Consider the following 23,207-nt stretch of genomic DNA (forward strand, 5'->3'; position numbering starts at 1 on the left):
TGGTTGAGATAGCGCATAGGACACAGAAGAGCACAGCACAGAAAAAGACCTTCAATCCACGGTGGCTGTGCAGAGCATGATGCCAAATTAAACTAATTCCATCTGCCTGCACATAATCCATACCCCTCCATCCCCTGCATATTCACAATAGAACTTAGAACAGTATAGGGACGGCTCCTTTGACGCACACTGTTGTGCCGATCCAATTAAATTAGTAATCAAATGCCTAGTTAAACTAAACCCTTTCCCCAAACAATGTCCATTTCCTTTTATTTCCCTCTGTCTAAAAAAATCTTCTAAAACATTTATCTAAAAAGGACATCTTGAACACAATTATCTTACCTGCTTCCACTACTAATCCTGGCAGTGTATTCTAATTACCTACTGCTCTCTATGTAAAAACTTGCCATGTTACATCCCAGGACATAGGAATGAGGGTGGGGGTAAGGTATCTCATTGCATCCTCTCGGAATAATTGAAAGGCCTACATAGAATGGGGGGTGTCGGGTTTGAGATAGATCTACTCCACTACAGGATGTCTAAGGTGCTCCTTTCCTTGGCAATCAGTGGTGAATGGTGTGCTGCAGGGGTCGGTGCTGGGGCTGCAACTGTTCACAATATATATTAATGATCTGGAAGAGGGGACAGAGTGTAGTGTATCTAAGTTTGCTGATGATACTAAATTGAGTGGAAATGCAAATTGTGCAGAAGATACGGAGAGTCTGTAGAGAGATATAGATAGCTTAAGTGAGTGGGCAAGGGTCTGGCAAATGGAGTACAATGTGGGTAAATGCGAGACCATCCACTTTGGAAGGAAAAATGGAGGAGCAGATTATTATTTAAATGGTAAAAAATTGCAACATGCTGCTGTGCACGGGGTCTTGGGAGTGCTTGTGCATGAATCGCAAAAGGTGTGGTGTGCAGGAGCAACAGGCTGTCAAGAAGGCAAATGGGATGTTGGCCTGCACTGCTAGCGGGATTGAATTTAAGAGTACAGGGGTTATGCTGTAACTGCACAGGGTAATGGTGAGGCCGCACCTGGAGTACTGCGTGCAGTTCTGGTCTTCTTATTTGAGGCAGGATATATTGCCTTTGGAGGCGGTGCAGAGGATGCCCACCAGGTTGATTCCAGAGATGCGAGGGTTAGACTCTGAGGAGAGATTGAGTAGCCTGGGACTATAGTCACTGGAATTCAGAAGAATGACAGAAGATTTTATAGAAACAGATAAAATTATGAAAGGGATAGATAAGATAGAGGTAGGAAAGTTGTTTCCACTGGTAGGTGAAACTAGAACTAGGGGACATAGCCTCAAGGTTTGGGGAAGTAGATTTAGGATGGAGTTGAGGAGGAATTCCTTATCCCAGAGAGTGGTGAATCTGTGGAATTCTCTGCCTACTGAAGCAGTGGAGGCCACCCCAGTAAATATAGTTAAGACAAGGTTGGATAGATTATTGCATAGTAGGAGAATTAAGGGTTATGGGGAAAAGGGTGGCAGGTGGAGATGAGTCCATGGCCAGATCAGCCACGATCTTATTGAATGGCAGAGCAACTTGGTGGGCCAGATGGCCTGCTCCTGCTCCTGTTTCTTATGTTCTTATGTTATGCTCTCCGCTAGCTTGCAGGTCACCCTTGGGCAAGGTGTGGCTCCTGCTGAGCCCCCGATGAGCATCACATGAGGCATGGGAGCAGGTGGTGGTTGGCCATATGAGCAGCTGGTGCATATCACATTTCCTGGTTAGTGAGACCACTGGCACCAGGTAGACAATCTCTGAACAGCATTAATAATGCAACAACATGGTACGTAATGATGGTGAAGAGATTGAGTGGATGCACAGAAGATGTATCCAATAGTAGGAGAGTCTAGAACCAAAGGGCAACGCCTCAGAATAAAATTTGTCCCTTTAGAACAGGGATAAATCTTTAGCCGGAAGGTGATGTATTTGTGAAATTCATTGCTACCAGTAATTGTGGAGGCCAAATCATTGGGTATATTTAAAGCAGATGATCATAGTTTCTTAATTAATAAGAGCATCGAGAGTTATGGGGAGAAGGCAGAAGAATGGGGTTGAGAGGAAAAATAATTCAAATGGCAGGGTAGACTCGATGGGCCAAATAGCCTAATTCTACTCCTATGTCTTATGGTCTTGATCCCTTTTAAATTTTGTTGCTATCACTCTAGAATCTGACATTTCCAACCAGGCAAAATAAAAGATTATGACAATCCATCCTGCCTATGCCTCATAATTTTATAAACGTTATTCAGGTCTCCACTCAGCCGCTGATAATCCGGATATGTCCAATGCAGGAGGGTTTATCATCAGTGGAGAAGCATTCTCAGTAACTCCATTTATTTATTCTGTATTTTGGACTAATTTTATGTCTTTGCACTGTACTGTTGCCACAAAACAACAGCTTTCATGTCATATAAGGACAGTGATAATAAACTTGATTATTATTTTTTGGACATGGTCAAAGAACAAACTTCCTCCTGACTGCAAGTACCATAGCTATGTTTGTAACATGTCACATTTCATTATCAGTTGATGGTGAGGGACATACCCAGAAAGTAAGAAGATGATTACCTTGTTACTAGGCAAGTAATGCAGAGGTCTCGATTTATGATTCAGCAATTGAACGGAAGATTTTTATTTACTCAGTTACAGGATGCATTCATTAGTGGAAAGAAAGAACTGGATTGGCAACAAAAGGAAGTGTTAGAGCTTCAGTCTGTCACCTCTTCATCACTAACAATCAATTTATTGAACAATTTCAGAATGCAGTTGAGAGTTAACCATTGTGGGTATGGAGTCACATGTAGACAATTGGTGATTATTACCACAAAGAAACCATGGCTAGTTCACCATTTTCCCTCATTGTGGAGAAACAGTGGACCAGGTGAGATTTATAGCCACTGACCAGTTTGTTAGTCATGATCCCCTATTCAATAATTTCAGACTTATTTAATTACTCGGTCAATTTATTGAATTAAACTGAAGATATACGCACTCAGACTTTCTTGTGACGGAGAACATTGAACAGTATAGGACAGAAACATGCCTTTTATCCCACAATGTTGTGCTGAACTAATTAAACTAATCGCTTCTGCCTGCACAAATTCCTCCATACTCTGCCAATTCAATGGTTCAATTTAATATCAGGGAATGTATACAGTATACAGCCTGAAATTCTTACTCTTCACAGACATCCATTAAACAGGATAAACCCCAAAGAATGAATAGCAGTAAGATCAGAACCTCAAAATCCCCACATGCACTGCACATCAACTCTCCTCCTTCCCCCACTCCTACTTGCTCCAACAAAAGCACTGACCCCCCTCATCCCACCATGCAAAAAATAAACAAAACCCCCAAAGGGACCTAGATCTAGAGTCCATCAAATACTACAGTCCATAATCCAACACTAGTGTCTATCTAAGAGTCTATTAAACACCTCCATCATACCTGCCTCCAGTACCACACCTGATAAAGCATTCCCGGCATCCTTCATTCTTGGCCTAAAAATCTTGCCCAGGCATCTCCTTCGGTTAATCCCCCTCATCTTAAAAACATACCATCTAGTATTAGACATTTTGGCCTTTGAAAAACGTATTGGCTGTTGACTATCTATGCCTCTCAATTTTATAAACCTATCAGACCATAGACCCGGCTGGTGGTGTAGTGGCATAGACCCGCTGGACTTTGGGACGAAAGGTCCCGAGTTCGAATCCAGCCAGCTCCCCTGCACGCTTTCCATCCGTGCTGGGTTAAGAGCTGGTGATCTCTTTGGAAACTCACCCGGCAGAAGGCAATGGCAAACCATTGCTGTTACTTGCCTCGTACGCAGTTCCCCACTATGTCAGAGAGGCGTGGAAGGAAATCGTCTGCTAACTGGAGAAACTCCGGATGCGACGAACCTTTCCTTTAATCACAGGAGCAGAATTAGGCCATTCGGTCCATTCATCTGCTCTGTCATTCCATCATGGCTGACTTATTGATCAGGATCCCCCCTCCGTCTCTGCAGCTCCTAGTTTGTCCAACCTCTCCTTAATGTAGTACATAAGATGTAAACCATACAACAGTACAGCACAGTACAGGCCCTTCAGCCCATGATGTTGTGCCATCTTTTTAACCTACTTCAAAATTAATCCTTCCCACCTAGCCCTCTATTTATCTTTTATCCATGTGTCTCTTAAATGTCCCTAATTTATCTGCCTCTACAAGCACTTCGAGCAGGACATTTCAGGCACCCACCACTCCGTGTAAATAAAACCTACTTCTGACATCTCCCCTAATCATTCTTCCCTTCAGACATGATAATGTAGCAATTAAAGGCATCCGTTAGTCTTGCGGGACCATGGATCTGCGCCTGGAAAGTCTTCACTCTCCAGGCCGCAGGCCTGAGCAGGGTTGTATGGAAGACCAGCAGTTGCCCATGCTGCAAGTCTCCCCACTCCACGACACCAATGTTGTCCAAGGGAAGGGCATTAGGACCCATACAGCTTGGCACCAGTAGCAATTAGAGTAACGCTTTACAGCACAGCGGTAAGATTGAAGTTCAATTCTCACTGTTGTCTAAGAAGGTTGTACATCCTCCCCATGACTGCATGGGTTTCTCCCGTGAGTTCAGATTTGGATGGGAGGGTTGTGTAGTGGTTATCACAATGCTTTACAGTGCCAGCTGTAAGTTTGAGTTTCACTTTCACTGCTGTGCGTGAGGAGTTTGTACATTCTCAATAAGACTGTGGGTTCCTCCAGGTGCTCGAGTAGCCACCCCCTCCCACAATCCAAAGACATACAAGTTAGGATTTGTGAGTAGTGGGCATGCTGTGTTGGTGCCAGAAACATGGCAACACTTGCAGGCGGCCCAATTTGCATCAAGCATTTTTGCATCAAATGCTCAATGAAAAACGACACATTTCACTGTATGTTTCAATGTACATGTGATAAATAAAACTAATCTTTATAGTTTTACATGCATATCCTCTGGTGTAGGCAATCCCTTCTTGGGAAAAAAAAGATGCTTACGTCTCTTAAAATCTTATATACATCTATTAAATCACTTCTCATCCTCCTTCGATCCAAAGAGAAACCTTCTAGTTTGTTTATACTTTCATCATAAGGCACGCTCTCTAATCCAGGCGACATATTGTGATGGGCTGGTCATGAGGGTGGTGAGGAGAAGAGAAGGGTGCAGAGGTCCACCAGAATGAAATCACTCAACCAGTCAGTATCTTGATAAAGCTCCTCTGTACCCTGTCTATACCTCTACATCCTTCCTAAATGAGGTGACCAGAACTGGACACAGTACTCCTACAAAGACTTGGAGTGTTTGTCACCTGCTCTGAGCAATCCCATCCATCCCATTCTCTCTGCTTACCTCTAACCTATACCCCTTCACCTCTAACCTATTCCCCTTCACCTCTAACCTAGTCCCCTCCACTTCTCCTCTGTTTCTCATGCTACTCCATCCCCCTCCCTTAATTTGCAGTAACAGTTAATCTAACAACCTCATGTCTTTGGGATGTGAGAGGAAACCGGAGCACCCGGAAGAACCCATACAGTTTCAGAGAGAATTCACAATTTCTGCATAGAGTGAATCAGAATCAGAACCTGGTTTACTATCACTGGCAAATGTTGTGAAATTTGTTGATTTTGAGACAACAGTACAATGCAATACATAATAATAGAAAAAAAATCTTTATGTTACAGTAAGTGTATAGACATTAAAAAGTTAAATTAAATAGGTAGTGCAAAAATAGAAATAAAAAAGTAGTAAGGTAGTGTTCGTGGGTTCAATGTCCATTCAGAAATCAGATGGCAAAGGAGAAGAAATTATTCCTGAATCATTGAGTGCATGCCTTCACATTTCTGACATTAACAATGAGAAGGGTGATGGGTGTCCTTAATGGTGGATGTGGCCTTTTTGAGGCATCGCTCCTTAAAGATATCCTGGATACTATGGAGACTAATGCCCGTGACAGAGCTGACTGAGTTTACAACTCTCTGCAGCTTAATAAGCTTTTCTTGGGCTTCCAGCCGGGCACAGGTATCGAAGGCTTCGTCCCTGATGAAGATGGCGGAGTTTGTCATCGAAACGCCGGTTATAATCGATACCTGTACCCGGGTGGAAGCCTGAGAAGAGTTTATTTGTCATATATGCCAGGAAAGCACTAGATCCTTTTTCTCTGCAGCTCAGTTCAATCCTATGTAGTAGCCCCCACTCCCCCCATATCAGACAGTGATGCATCCAGTTAGAATGCTCTTCACAGTACTTCTGTAGAAATTTGTAAGTGCCTTTGGTGACATACCAAATCTCCTCAAACTGCTTATGAAATATAGCCACTGTCATGCCATCTTTGTAGCTGCATCGATATGTTGGGCCCAGGAAAGATCCTCAGGCATATCGGCAAACAGGAACTTGAAATTGCTCGCTCAGGGTCAGTGGAGCTGTGAGGCAGCATCTCTACCCACCATGCCTTGGTGCCACCTTATTCTGTCTTTCTCCTAATTTCCTGCACACCTTCATTTTTCCCCAACTGCACGTGGACAAGTTATGGTTCTCTAATGTATTCAAGAGATTCAAAACACATTTATTATCAAAGAACGTATAAATTATCTAACCTTGAGATTTGTCTGCTTACAGGCAGCCACAAAGCAAGAAATCCGAATAACTCAATTTTAAAAAAGAAAGACCAAAAACCACTGCACAGAGAAACACAGAAAAAAATACATAAATGGTGCAAACAATAGAAGCAAGCCAATATCATTCCAAACCAGTCTGAGTCCCCAGATCCGCTCCTGTAGCACCCGGAGTAGGGTCAAGCTTCAGTCGCAATTCATCACACCAGTGGGGCGAAAACCAGCAGCAGTCAGATCAGTTCACATCCCCGGTCCCGTGGAGAGAGAACACTCGCGGGACAGCAAGTGAAGTCGGCCCAGCCCCCACCTCTGTTTCAGACACGCGGGCTTCCAGGCTATCTGTGCCGGCTTTAAATTATCCGAGCACCGGCTAAGGCATCGCTCCAGGACCCGGACATCAGCGCTACGATACGCTTGGGCCACCCAGCCCGAAGCCGTTCTCAGTCTCACCAAGTTGGCTCAACATTTGGAGTCATCCTCCTGATTTCATTCCCCCATGTTCCCACTCCCGGCAGCCACCATTTTATACGAGGTATTCAACCCGCTGTTAGATTCCAGCTTGCAACTCATTCCCAAGTGACCGTGTATAAATCACCTGATCCCCTCAGTTAAAGCACAGCCTGAAATTCATTCCTATGTACTCATTCTTCTGCGTATAAACAAGATGATCCCTTGGATTAGAATCAAGTCTTTACCTCATACCATTATTCTGTACATAAACTACCTGATCTCCCTGATTAAATTCCAGCCAGTAACTCATATCTAGGCATTAGTTATACAGTATCAAAACCCCTCGATTCAATTCCGGATTGTAATTCATTCCCAGCTCTGCATTATTCTGTAAATAAACCCTTTTAATCCGTTATAGATTCCAGCCTGTAACTCTTTCCGTGCCATCTGTGACTACACGGAAGCAACCTGAAACAACCAGAAATATTCCAGCACACGCTCACCTCCTCCACTGTCAGTTTTCATGGACTAACTCATCCATTGAGATCTGAAAACTTTACAGATTTAAACTGCTTATGTTGACAATTGTAAGAAACAGAAGAGGCAGCATCTGATGTCTTTACACACACAACATTTTCGGAACATCTTCACCTCTGCCATTAGGTTCCTGAACAGACAATAAAGCAACCCAGAAACACGACCTCACTATTTTTTTTTGCATCAATCATTTTAATTTTATTTCTCTTTTATATAAAGGTATATTTCTAATTGTAATTTAGAGTTTATGTATTGCATTGTGCTGCTGTCGCCAAGACAACAAATTTCTCGGCGTACGCCAGTGATATTAAACCTGATTCTGATTCTGGTTCAACACAGGTTCACAACAGAACCTTTGTTAAAAAATCTAAGGGCCAAGATAGAGGGAAAATTACATGAGATTGTTATTCACTCCCATGCTTGTTAGATGAAATTGATTCAAGATACAAGTTTATTTGTCAGGTGTACATCGAAACGTACAGTGAAACGAGCCATTTGCATTAGCAACCAATACTCTTGAGAGTGTGCTGGGCGCAGCCCGCAAGTGTCACCACACATTCTGGTGCCAACATACCACGGTCACAATGTTCAGCAGAACAATACAGAACACAATGAGTAAGAAGCAACAGTAAATAAACAAACCCCGTTCCTCCCTCCCGCCCAGGCACACCCACGATCCTTTAACCCCGGCAGCCCTCCAGCGTCCGCCTAAGTTCTATGTTTCATGAAGCCTTATGACAGAGAAGGCCATTTGGCCCATTAATCGATACTACAGCATTCCCAGAATGCCTCATTCTTTATTTGCTAGTGGGTGGGGGTCACAGACAAGCAGTCTTTATTCCGGAAAAGGGGAATCAAAAGCTAGAAGGCATAGGTTTTAAAGTGAGTGGGGGAAAGTTTCAAAGGGATTTAAAAGGCAACTTTTCCACATGGAGGGTGATGAGATATATGGAACAAGCTGCTAGAGGAAGAGGTTGAGGGAGGGATGATAACAACACTTTTTAAAAAAGCATGTTGATATGTACATGCTTAGGAGTGGTTTAGAGGATTATGGGAGAAACAGGCCAATGGGACTAGCTTGGTAAACACCTTGATTAGTATGGACCTGTTCTGTGGGGTATTATTCTGTTACTCCATGACTATTTCTTCTATCTGACAGGTCCCTGATCTGGGAATTCCTGTTTACAACATCACCAAATGAAAGATTAGCCCAGGCTGCACAATGAATAGGTCCTGACTCCTGTCACCAGCATCCAAGATAATGATGATTCTATGATACTGTGGAGCAGCTAATACAGCCACTGCTTCACAGCTGTTATGAACCTGGCTCACAGCTGAATTCTAGTGCTGCCTATGTGGAGTTTGCATGATTTCCCTCTGAGTGCTCTGGTTTCCTTCCCCCCCCCCCCATCTAAAAGACACAGAATAGCAAGATAATTGGCTATACTAAACTGAAATCAGAAGAAGGATTGGGATTGATAAATGCACGCTCAACCATTTGAGCAAAATATTAAAAAAATAACTTAATTTCTACGGGTACAAACTCAGACATTTCTGGTGCTACATTTACTCTACACTATCATATGGAAGCAAGATGGGGAAGACGTGAAGCTGCAGAAATGTGGTTTTTGAGAAGAGTGGTGGAAGTATCGTGGAAGGACAGAGTGAAAAATGAGGCAGTGTTGAGGAAAGCAAGAATAAGAAGAGAGCTGATATCAACAATGAGGAATCAGCAGCTGGAACATCTTGATATGTACTGAGGAAAGAGAAGCTCGAACATCTTGCAGTGATGAGAAAATTTGATGGAAGAAAAAAACTCACGGTCGACAGCGCATGACATGCATGAGGGACAGGCAGGCAAAAGTTGTGAAGAGCTTATTTGAACTTCTCAGATAAAGACAGATGGAAAACAGTGATCACCCAGGTCATACAACGTGGCACATAACGAATGAATGAAATTGCACCTAGTGTAGTCCGTGGTAGAACATCAACATTGGTGGAGGGTTGTTGGGAATAAGGGGAAAATTAAATGGTCTTCAGTTGAAAAAAATAAGATAAAGATAAGTTTTGTCATAGGTACATTGAAACACTGTGAAATGTATTGCTTTGTGTCAACGATCAATACAGTCCAAATATGCACTGGGGGCAGCATCCATGTATCACCGTGCTTCCAGCACCAACGTAAGCATAGCCACAACTTACTAACAACAACCTAAAAGCCTTTCAAACGTGGAAGGGAAACCCACATGTTTACAGGGAGAATATACAGACAGTTAACAGATGGTGTTGGGAATTGAACCCCAGTCGCTGTAAATCATTATGCTATCCAGTGTAGAACCAGTATAGTATACTCAGTTAAGACTAGTAAAAATGGGTGATGAATATGGGCTCTGGAGGCTGAAATGTAGCATGTTTCTAAGGTTTTTAACTCTGTGACATAGTGGCATAGTAGCTTCTGCTACTGTCAACACAGCTCCAGCGACCTGACTTTGATCCTGACCTCTGAAGCTCTATATAGAGTTTACGCAGACTCTCTATGAGCGCATGAGTTTCCTCCACGTGCCCTGGTTCCCTCCCACATCCCAAAGATATGCAGGTTAGTGTATTAACCAGTGCAAAGTTGCTCCTGATGTAGATTGTGGCAGGAGAATTTGGGAAGGAAGTGAATGTTGGTAATGAAAATAGAAGAGAATAGATAACAGGGACTCAGACCAGATTTTCTCCATACTTCTCCAATTACCTTAACTCTGTCAAAATTCTACAACACACCTACACACCTGGCCTATCAACACACGTCTTTTCATGTAGAAGGAAACTAGAGCACCCAGAGGAAAGTAACATGGTCGCAAGGTGGATGGGCAAACTCCACACAAACAGTGCAACAGTTGAGCATTGAACCAAGGTCAGTGGAGCAACCCTCCTCCAACCTGTATTTGGCCTCATTATGGCACTGGAGGAGTCTATGGACAGACATGTCAGTGTGGGAATGGGAAGCTCAATTGAGACTGTGGACTCATTCCCCAGCCCCACCCCCGCGCGTATGTGGCACCTCCGTAGAGAAAGATTTAAGTGCACCAAATCCCTGGGAATTCACATCACAGGCGATGTCACCTGGTCCCTTAATATCACCTCCCCGAATAGGAAGGCACAGCAGTGCCTCCACTTCCTGAGGAGATTGAGGCGAGCAAATCTCCTTCTCCCACCCCTCCCCATCTTAACTGAATCTTATAGGAGCACCATTGGGAGTGGTCTGACAGGCTGCATCTCCATCTGGTATGGGAGCAGCAGAGCATCGGACCGGAAGTCTTTACAAAGGATTGTGGGAATGGCCAAAAGGACCATAGAGGTCTCCCTACTCCCTACCATTCATCAGGAGCGCTGTGTACACAGGGCACTTACCATTATCAAGGATCCCACCCATCCATCCAGTATCCTCTTTGACTTTCTACCATCAAGCAGGAGACTCCGATGAATAAGGACAAGAACTGTCAGCATGGAAAACAGTCCATTTGGCTTCAGAACTCCCTGCACATCGCATTCGAAGTGTCACCGGATAATTTGTACTGTACCCTACAATACTTAACTTATGCACTTTATTTTGTTTATCTATGCATAATTCAATTGTAGATTTAATTCTTACTTTCCTTAGTTATTGTGTGTTATATGTGTGTAATGTGTGCTACTGTGCTTTTCAACCTGGTCCAGAGAAATTTTTCCTCATTTGGCAGTATACAGGTACATAGTTAAACGACAATAAATTTGACTTGACTTGACTTGAAATTGGTAGCCACTAGGAGATCCTCTCATTTGCGGTGGACAGAGCGAAGGTGCTGAATGAAAAGTTGGATTGACTGGTTCTCTGCCCATTGGTCTACAATGATGACTCTTCCAACTACATCCCTAATCCATCCATAACTCTGTTGTGTTGATAGGTACGTTTCTATTTCTGGAGGACAGATGGGGATTTCTACAAGAATTCATTAAATCAGCTAAGTTTCTTGAAGCATTGCCTCTGGATTGGAAAAGCAGAAGATAAGGGAATACCACACTATTAGTGGTGTCATCTTTCAAATGATGTGGAGACAGAAGTCACAGAGGCTACAAATAATCAGGCCCTTCAGTCCATCATGTCCAAGATGGCAATTAAACATCTATCTACGTTAATCCCATTTATCAGCACTTGGTCTAAATCCTACTATTCCTTTTCATTTTCATAGCTCATCCAGCTCCATCTTAAATAAACGAGATGTGATTATAACAACCAAGCATCCTCATGGCAATCTTTACTAAGATGAAGTTTATTTTAATCAATTCCCAGATCTATGTAATTAAGTACTTGAACCTCAATTCTTTATGAGATTTCACAGGACAATGGTCCAGACTACAGATGCTTATTCAGCTAGTTAACAACTAAACTATCACCCACCTGCTTTCTCCTCCCCACGCTTGGTAAATCATACAAACACATATTGTTGGAAGAATAGACATAATGATTCCATCAGCCAGTCTGAAACATCAACTCCATTTCCAGTCTGTTCCTATATCCCCTTCACTTATTTCAGATTTCCAGCATTGACACAATGAAGATAATTTCTTTTTCTCAATGTGCAATATATCTTTTATTTGGCAGCTGTGGGATTCAGTATTGCAAAATCTCCAAATTTTTATTCTTATCACAAGTGATCCCAAGCCCAAGATCCTGTATATTCACAAACAGGAGAAAGCCTGCAGGTTCTGGAGATCCAAAGCAACACACACAAAATGCTGGAGGAACTCGGCATGTCTATCAACATGCATGGGAAGGAGTAAACAGTTAATGTTTCAGGTCAAGTCCCTTTTTCAGGACTGGAAAAGAAGGGGAGAAGTCAGAATAAGAAGGTGGGGGAAGAGAGGAAGATTTCTTGAACTTCCGGTAGCCTCTCAGCTGATGGCATGAATATCGAGTTCTTGAACTTCTGGCAATTGCATCCCTCCTTCACCATTTCCTATTCCTGTTTCCCTCTATCACTCTATCTCTTTATCTGCCCATCACCTCTCTCTGGTTCTCCTACCTCCTTCCATTTCTTCCATGGCCTTCTATCCTCTCCTATCAGATTCCCCCTACTCCAGGCCTTTATCTCTTTCGCCAGTCAACTTCCCAGCTCTTTACTTCACGCCCCCCACCCACCTCCCAGTTTCACCTATCACCAGCCACCTTGTACTTCTTCCTCCCCTCCCCCAACCTTCTTACACTGCCTTCTCCGCTTTCTTTCCCGTCCTGATGAAGGGTCTCCGTCAGAAATGCTGACTGTTTACTCTTTTCCATAGATGCAACCTGGCCGGCTGAGTTCTTTGAGCATCTTATATCTTGACTGCTTACAAAATATGAATCGAAGCTGATGCCCAGAAAACAACATGCAGTCCACTTACCATAGCAATAGTACCATACTATTACGGCTCGAGTGTTCAATTCAGAGTTCAATTTCAGCACCATCTTCATTCTTTAAGAAGGGAGAGACAGAAGATTGGAAATTATAGGCTAATTAGTCAGACCTCTATGGTTGAGAAGATATTGGAGTTGATTATCAAGGATGAGGTCTCAGGGTACTTGGAGGCACATGATAAAATAAGCCAAGGTCAGCATGGTTTCTTCAAGGGAAAATTTTGCTTGACAAATCTGTTGGAATTCTTTGAAGAAATAACAAGCAGGATAGACAAAGGAGAATTGGTTGATGTTGTGTATTTGAATTTTCAGAATGCCTTTGACAAGGTTCCATGAATGAGGCTGCTTATCAAGATTCGACCCCAAGGGATCACAGGAAAGATTCTAGCATGGATAAAGCAGTGACTGACTGGCAGGAGTCAAAGAGTGGGAATAAAGGGAGTCTATACTGGTTGGCTGCCGGTGACTAGTGCTGTTCCACAGGGGTCTGAGCTAGGACAGAATCTTTTTACATTAAACACAAAATAATCTGCAGATGCTGGGGTCAAAGCAACACTCACAACACGCTGGAGGAACTCAGCAGGTCGGGCAGCATCCGTGGAAAAGATCGGTTGATGGTTCGGGCCAGAACGTCGACCGATCTTTTCCACGGATGCTACCCGACCTTTTTACATTATATGTTAATGATTTGGATGACGGAATTGATGGCTTTGTTGCAAAGTTTGCAGATGATATGAAGATAAGCAGAGGGGCAGGTAGTTTTGAGGAGGTAGAGTGGCTACACAAGGACAGATAAGGAGAATTGACAATGCACATTGGTAGAAGAAAAGAGTTGACTATTTTCTAAATGGAGAGAAAACACGAAAAACTGAAGTACAAAGGGTCTTGGGAGTCCTTGTGCAGGATTCTCTACATGGTAATTTACAGGTTGAGTCTGTGATGAGGAAGGCAAAAGCAATGTTAGCATTCATTTCAAGAGGACTAGAATACAAATGCAAGGACAAAATATTGAAATTTTATAAAGCTCGAGTGAGGCCTCACTTGAATTATTCTGAGCAGTTTTGGGCCCATTATCTTAGAAAGGACGTGCTGAAACTGGAGAAGGTTCAAAAGTGGTTCACAAAAATGATTCCAGGATTGAATAGCTTGTTGTGTGAGGGGTGTTTGATGACCCTGGCCCTGTGTTCACTGGAATTCGGAAGAATGAGGGATGACCTCATTAAAAATTATTGAATGGTGAAAGGCCTAGATAGAGTGGATATGGAGAGGATGATGGAAGAGTCTAAGATCAGACAGCAGAGCCTCAGAATAGAGGAGTGTCCTTTTAGAATGGAGATGAAGAGGATTTTTTTTTAGCCAGAGGGTGGTGAATCTGTGGAATTTTTTGCCACAGGCAGCTGTGGAGGCCGTCTGTATGTATATTTAAGGCAGAGGTTGATAGATTCTTAATTGGTCAGGGCATGAAGTGATACAAGGCGAAAGCAGAAGACTGGTGCTGAGAGGACAATTGGATCTGCCATGATGAAATAGCAGAGCAGACCTGATGGGCCAAATGGTCTACTTCTGTTCGAATGCCTTATGGTCTTATGGTAAAAAGTTTGTATGTTTTCCCTGTGAAAAGCATGGGTTTCCTCCAGGTGCTCCCATTTCCTCCCACAGTCAAAAAGCATACTGGTTCGGAGGGTAATTAGTCATTGTAAATTGCCTTGTGATTAGGCTAGTGTTAAATAGGTGGACTGCTGGGCGGGATGGCTTGTAGGGCCAAAAGGGCCTGTTCTGTGCTCTATCATGAAATAAGTAAAATAACTTTTAAAATTGCATCCATTCTTCCAACCACAACTGTTTCCTTCTGTCACTTATGGCAGACCAAATTATTTCCAAAAGTGCTAAATAGGAAGGTTTCCACAATAATTCTTCTTTGCGTTATGCTAAAGAGAATAAGTAACTCCTCAGGGTGAGGCCCAAATGACAAATTAGGCCCAGTCAGTGGCACTGTTATCTCTGGCTCTAAATTTTGTGGGGTGGAAGTGGACTCTTCTATACTGTATGAGGGAGAATCACACTGTCAGCAGTCCTGCTTTTCATATGATGAGCTAAGCCAGGTACCTGTTACTTTTCTCAAGTAGAGGTCTTATGACAAGTTGCTGAACGTGATAGATTATTCCCGTAGTGACATTTGCAGGCTGCCCCAAAATTCAGCCTTGGTCGTTGATGTAAATGATTTATTTCACTGTATATTCTGACATTTCAATGTACATGTGAAAAATAAGGCTATTCGTTAAATCACAGAAGTGTAACTGTATTGTGAAATCGCTCATTGAATGTTAAAAGCATGTCCATTCACGTCTTAAACAGAGCACCACTTCCCTCCTGAGGGTACCAGCTCAGGATAGGACTTTGAAAACAATTTTCCCATTTAGCTTGGCTGTTCACTTGCCCGCGGATACTTGCCAGCTCTCAGGAGAAATATTCCTGAGATAAGAAGTCAACACTAACTTGGACCAAATCCTAGAAGCTCTTATGAGAAGGTATTTGCACAATGTGTGACCGGATGAAACAAAGATTTGCCCTTCTACTGTAATTCGTCACACCTGCTTTTATTAGATAGATACTAAGGCCAGTGATGTTGTGGGGATGGAACTGGACTCTGTCACAGTGGTGTCTGAAAAGAGGATGCTGTCTAAGTTGCATGCCATCTTGGTCAATGTCTCCCATCCACTACATAATGTACTGGGTGGGCACAGGATAACATTCAGCCAGAGACTCATTCCTCCGAGATGCAACACAGAGCGTCATAGGAAGTCATTCCTTCCTGTGGCCATCAAACTTTACAACTCCTCCCTTAGAGGGTCAGACACCCTGAGCCAATAGGCTGGTCCTGGACTTATTTCATAATTTACTGGCATAATTTACATATTACTATTTAACTATTTATGGTTCTATTACTAGTTATTATTTATGGTGCAACTGTAACGAAAACCAATTTCCCCCGGGATCAATAAAGTATGACTATGACTATGACTAGATACTTCACTGATCCCAAAGGAAATTACAGTGTCACAGTAGCATTACAAGTGCACAGATGTACAAATATTAGAAGAGAAGTAGGAAGAATAAAAAACAAACTACCTTTAAAAATAAGATGTACAAGATTTCGAAAGATTACAAGGTTTTACAAGTTCACACTGAGAAGATGGTAGTGCAAGAATTACGGTAATATTATACGTAATGGTGCACTTTCCCACCTTCCAAGTAAGAAGTGATGGTAGTATTGCACAGTATTACTGATACTAGTAGTAGCAATCACTTGAGTTGAGTATGATGTTCTCCTAAACGGTTGTCTTTTGGTGGGTCTTCAGGGAGTTAATCCCAATGGTGGGGCGGATTCCCTTAATGAACCCTTTGTTTGAGATGGGGAGGCTAAAACTGTGGTTCGTGAGAGATCGGGGTCTATTTTCAGTCCCAAAGCACCTTAAAAGCAATGTACTACCTTTGATGAACAGTTGGAGTGGGACAAACACTGTCAAAAACACGCAATCACTGAGGAGCAAGACAAGCTAACAACATCAATTCTTCATTATCCAGGGTAATGGAGGGAATAATGCAAAAACGCAGATAATGCAAAACTCACTAAAGCTCATAAAAAGGCAAACAAACATTACTTATTTCACAGTACTTCACCGTTTTGGTTCTGTCTTCACTAAGGAGGACATAAATAATCTTCCAGAAATAGTAGGGGACAGAGGGTCTCATGAGATGCAGGAACTGAGGGAAATACATGTTAGTAGGGAAGTGGTGTTAGGTAAATTGAAGGGATTAAAGGCAGATAAATCCCCAGGGTCAGATGGTCTGCATCCCAGAGTGCTTAAGGAAGTAGCTCAAGAAATAGTGGATGCATTAGTGATAATTTTTCAAAACTCTTTAGATTCTGGACTAGTTCCTGAGGATAGGAGGGTGGCTAATGTTACCCCGTTTTTTAAAAAAGGAGGGAGAGAGAAACCAGGGAATTATAGACCGGTTAGCGTAACATCGGTGGTGGGGAAAATGCTAGAGTCAGTTATCAAAGATATGATAACAGCACATTTGGAAAGCGGTGAAATCATCGGACAAAGTCAGCATGGATTTGTGAAAGGAAAATCATGTCTGACGAATCTCATAGAATTTTTTGAGGATGTAACTAGTGGAGTGGATAGGGGAGAACCAGTGGATGTGGTATATTTGGATTTTCAAAAGGCTTTTGACAAGGTCCCACACAGGAGATTAGCGTGCAAACTTAAAGCACACGGTATTGGGGGTAAGGTATTGATGTGGATAGAGAATTGGTTGGCAGACAAGAAGCAAAGAGTGGGAATAAACGGGACCTTTTCAGAATGGCAGGCAGTGACTAGTGGGGTACCGCAAGGATCAGTGCTGAGACCCCAGTTGTTTACAATATATATTAATGACTTAGACGAAGGAATTAAATGCAGCATCTCCAAGTTTGCGGAGGACATGAAGCTGGGCAGCAGTGTTAGCTGTGAGGAGGATGCTAAGAGGATGCAGGGTGACTTGGATGGGTTAGGTGAGTGGGCAAATTCATGGCAGATGCAATTTAATTTGGATAAATGTGAGGTTATCCACCTTGGTGGCAAAAACAGGAAAACAGATTATTATCTGAATGGTGGCCGATTAGGAAAAGGGGAGGTGCAATGAGACCTGGGTGTCATTGTACACCAGTCATTGAAAATGGGCATGCAGGTACAGCAGGCAGTGAAAAAGGCGAATGGTATGCTGGCATTCATAGCAAGAGGATTCGAGTACAGGAGCAGGGAGGTACTACTGCAGTTGTACAAGGCCTTGGTGAGATCACACCTGGAGTATTGTGTGCAGTTTTGGTCCCCTAATCTGAGGAAAGACATTCTTGCCATAGAGGGAGTACAAAGAACGTTCACCAGATTGATTCCTGGGATGGCAGGACTTTCATATGATGAAAGACTGGATCGGCTAGGCTTATACTCGTTGGAATTTAGAAGATTGAGGGGGGATCTTATTGAAACATATAAAATCCTAAAGGGATTGGACAGGCTAGATGCAGAAAGATTGTTCCCGATGTTGGGGAAGTCCAGAACGAGGGGTCACAGTTTGAGGGTAAAGGGGAAGCCTTTTAGGACCGAGATTAGGAAAAACTTCTTCATACAGAGAGTGGTGAATCTGTGGAATTCTCTGCCACAGGAAACAGTTGAGGCCAGTTCATTGGCTATATTTAAGAGGGAGTTAGATATGGCTCTTGTGGCTAAAGAGATCGGGTGTATGGAGAGAAGGCAGGTACAGGGTTCTGAGTTGGATGATCAGCCATGATCATACTGAATGGCGGTGCAGGCTCGAAGGGCCGAATGGCCTACTCCTGCACCTATTTTCTATTTTTCTATGTTTGTTGTTTATACAACGATTCAAGCGGTGATCCCAACTGAGGGTGGTCAGTGTAAGAGTGTTTCTGCAGGGAGAGAGGTTCTCCCCAATCCTGGGGTCTAGCCAGGACAGAGGTCAGTCCGTCCCATGGATTCCAACTACAATGGAGGTCAGCCTGCCTCTGGAGTTCAGAATGGGAGAGATGTCTGTGTGTCTCTTGGGTTTCAATGGCAGAAGGGAAGAGGGAACCTGCCGCCCCCTCCCCGGTCCAGGTGGGGGAATGATCATTCTCCCTGGGGTTTACAGAGAGATGGCCACCAATCCTGGGGTTCTGGCTAGTAGAGCAACCACTCATTGTGGGACTCTAGTTGGGAGTGACAGCCATGCTGAAGCTATGGTCGGGAGAGTGAATATCCACCTGTAGGACTCCCACCAGGAGTGTGACTGCCCATCCCAGAATTCCAGCCAGGAGAGCAACCGGCTGTTGAGTGTTTCATACAAGGAGAGAGATTGCCTGTTGGGGGACTCAACCCAGGAGAGGAATCACCTGCCCTAGGACTACAGATGGGAAAGTGACAACCTCTCCCAGGACTCTTCGGGTTTGCAGAACTAATAGCAGGTTCTGGTGCAGGGGACGTTGAGGTGATGAAGGGGATTCAAGATTGGCTTTATTTATCATGTGTACATTGGAACATGTACAGAAAAATACATTTTTATGTCTAAACAAATCAGTGATGACTGTGCTGGGGGCAGTCCGCAAATGCCATCATGCTTCCAGTGCCAACATAGCGTGCCCACAGGCTACTAACCCTAACCACATGCCTTTAGTATGAGGGAGGAAGCCGGCACACCCAGAGGAAACACACGTGATTATGGAGAAAATGTACAAACTTCTTACAAATTGTGGCAGGAATTGAACTGCAGATCACCGGCACTGTAAAACTGTTGTGCTAACCATTATGCAGCCGTGTTGCCCTCGATGGAGTGTGCCAGTTGATCCATAAACCGGATATTCAGGGTTGACTCTGCCTCGGATTGTACGCAGAGCAGTCGTGATCTATAGCAACCACTCTAAGAAGACAGAGCAAAACAAACTGCAGGATAAAAGTCTCTGACACGATGTGCTCCTTTATATTAAGGCAGACTGAAAGTTGCCATGAATGCTAACAGTTTGAGACCCTTTTATTCCAACCAAAGAAGCTGCCTTCTATAAATTATTCATTCAAACTACAAGGCCTTGAGGTAAACATGTCCCTCGGGCATAAAATGTTTAGCAACTTGTCAAGGCTAAAGTGATTCATGACAAGAAACACGGCTCAGAGAATGATACAGCTGACGGGTCTCAATTCCTTTCACTGTGCATAAGTGTATTGTAAACCTAGGCAGTGTGTAGAGCAACACACACAAGCTGCTGGAGGAACTCAATAGGTCAGGCAGCATCTATGGAAAAGAGTAAACAGTCGACGTTTTGGGACCGAGACCCTTCATCAGGACTCATGACGAATGGCCTCGGCCCGAAACGTTGACTGTACTCTTGCTGAGTTCCTCCAGCATTTTGAGTGTGTGTTGCTTTGGATTTCCAGCATCTGCAGATTTTCTCTTGTATGTTATACTACTACTACTACTGCAAAGTCTCTTTGAGGGATGACTAACCCTGAAGAAGTTTAAATCTTCCCTTCGAGAGGGGGGGAAGGAACGTCGACTCAGACCATGAGAGGCCTGCGCCGGGCATTTTCATGCCTTACAAGGCGCAGATTGGAAGGCCGTGTGGGGCGCCACTCCTCACACAGACTAGAGCAATGTGTGATTAAGTGCCTTGCTCAAGGACACAAACATGCTGCCACAGCTGAGGCTCGAACCAGCGACCTTGAGATCATTAGGCGAACGCCTTAACCACTTGGCCACATGCCCAACACGTACCCCCTCTCACTGCTTTCCCTCGGTGGTCTCTCCCTCCCACCCAGTAGGTTAGACTGTATCCATGGAAATGAATAAACAGTCGACATTTCGGATCAAGACTGTGCTGAGTCCCTTCAGGATTTTGTGTGATTTGCTCTGTATCTCCAGTATCTGCAGAATCTCTTGTGCTTACTGTCTATCAGAGGCTATGATTCATTAGAAGTTTGAGGAAATTTGTTGTGTCACCAATGACTCTAGCAACCTTCTACAGAGGTACTGTGAAGAGCATCCTAACTGGTTGCATCACCCTCTGATTTGGAGGGAGCACAGCACGGGATTGAAAAAAGCTGCGGAGAGTTGCAAACTCAGCCAGATCCATCATGTCCTCAGTGCCTCCGCAGCACTGAGGACATCTTCAAAAGGCAATGGCTCAAAAAGGTAGCATCTATCACAAAGGGTCCCCACCACCCTGAACATGCTCTTATTACAGGAGCCTGAAGGCACACTCTCAATGTTTTAGGAGCAGCTTCTTCCCCTCTACCTTCAGATTTCTGAATGGACAATGAACCAAACCATGAACGCTACCTCATAATTAATTTAATTTAATTTTTAATATATTTGTTGTAAATTAGTGTTTTGTGTGTACTGTTGCTGCAAAACAGCAAATCTCATGATATATGTCAGTGATATTAAACCTGGTCCTGATTGTGAGGAAGAGTGTCCTGCCTCATGGACTACTTACCAGCTGAACCAATCACCTTCTGCCTCATCTATAGGAGTCTGCAGTCTTCACGTTGGCCTCATCAGACACTTCAATACCCAATAACTTTAGGAGGAATCATGTTACGCTTAATGGAATGATTTAAAAGGAGACAGCCCCTTATACTTGAACTCTCTGAGGAAAGAAACAAGAGACATAAATGGAAGCATATGCAGTAATTTTAATGCGCCAATTAAATATCCTTTTTCATCATCACTTTTAAATATTATGTAGCTTTAAGGTACTACAGTTCTGATGCAAATGACCTTTGAAATATTTAGTAGAGCATTTACCATTCCAATTTTGCAGATAATCTACAAATGATCCCGATGGAATTTCAGGTAATGCTTGAAAAAGTTAGGTTAAATTGGAAAAAGTTTTTAAAACAGCTCAAATTAATGGAGTGATTCAGATTGTTTATGAATGAGGTGATATGGTTAAAGATAGCAACTAAAACAAAATTATAGGAATGATGTCGAGATTTTGAGTGGGTGCAGAGGAGGTTTGCCAGGATGCCGCATAGGCTCGAGGGCATTGGACAAACTTCGGTTGTTTTCTTTGGAGCAGCATAAGCAGAGAGGAGATCTGATAGAAGTTTATAAAATTGTGAGAGGCATAGATTGTGTAGACAGACAGTATCTTTTTCCCCAGGGTTGAAATGTCTAATATCAGAGGGCATGCATTTTAAGGTTAATTTCAAAAGAGATGTGAAGGGCAACAGATAGTGGAGGGTGCCCAGAATACGTTGCCTCGGACTGTGATAGAAACAGATCCATTAAGGGCTTTTAAGAGACATTTCAATATTCACAAAAATGAGAGGAAAATGGAAGAATAATGAATCAGAATTAGGTCTAATGTCACGGGCATATGTTCTGAATTGTTTTGTGTATTAAGTAAGTAATGCATAAAGATTAGTGAGGTAGTGTTCACGGGTTCAATGTCCATTCAGAAATCTGATAGCAGAGGGGAAGAGTCTGTTCCTGAATCACTGAGTAAGTATCTTCAGGCTCCTGTAACTCCTCCCTGATGGTACTGAGGAGAAGAGGGCATGTCCTGGGTGATGTGGTCCTTGATGATAGATGCTGCCTCTTTGAAGCATGGCTCCTTGAAGATGTCCAGGGTGCTGTGAAGGGATGGTGCCCATGATGGAGCTGACTGAGTCCACAATTTTCTGCAGCTTCTTTTAATCCTGTGCAGTGACCGCACTTTGTGTAGGTAGAAGAAATTAGTTGACCAGTTGATTACTAATTCAATTGGTTCAGTAAAACATTATGCATTGAAGGTCCTGTTCCTGTGCTATACTGGTCTACGTTCTAAAACGTGATCTTCCTGTACACTGACACGAAAACATCTATAGATGCTGGAAATCCAAAGCAACACACACAAGATGTTGGAGGAATCAGCAGACCTGGCAGTATCTATGGGAAAGAGAAAACCTCTATCAGGTCACCTCTCATCCTCCATCGCTCCAAGGAGAAAAGGCCAAGTTCACTCAACTTATTCTCATAAGGCACGCTCCCCAATCCGGGCAACATCCTTGTAAATCTCCTCTGCACCCTTCCTGTAGTGAGGTGACCAAAACTGAGCACAGTACTCCAAGTGGGGTCTAACCAGGATCCTATATAGCTGTAACATTACCACTTGGCTCTTGAACTTAAACCCATGGTTGATGAAGGCCAATACACCGTATGCCTTCCTAACCATACAGTCAACCTGCGCAGAAGCTTTGAGTATCCTGTAGACTTGGACCCCAAAATCCCTCTGAACCTCCACACGGCCAAGAGTCTTACCAATAATACTATATTCTGCCATCATGGAAGTACAACGAGATCTAGGTGTTCTTGTACATCAGTCACTGAAAGCAAGCATGCAAGTACAGCAGGCAGTGAAGAAAGCTAATGGCATGCTGGCCTTCATAACAAGGGGAATTGAGTATAAGAGCAAAAAGGTCCTTCTGCAGCTGTGCAGGGCCCTGGTGAGACCACACCTGGAGTACTGTGTGCAGTTTTGGTCTCCAAATTTGAGGAGGGACATTCTTGCTATTGAGGGAGTGCAGCGTAGGTTCACAAGGTTAATTCCTGGGATGGCGGGACTGTCATATGTCGAAAGATT

Source organism: Mobula hypostoma, chromosome 8 (genome assembly GCF_963921235.1).
Source record: "Mobula hypostoma chromosome 8, sMobHyp1.1, whole genome shotgun sequence".
In the NCBI taxonomy this organism is placed as follows: Eukaryota; Metazoa; Chordata; class Chondrichthyes; order Myliobatiformes; family Myliobatidae; genus Mobula; species Mobula hypostoma.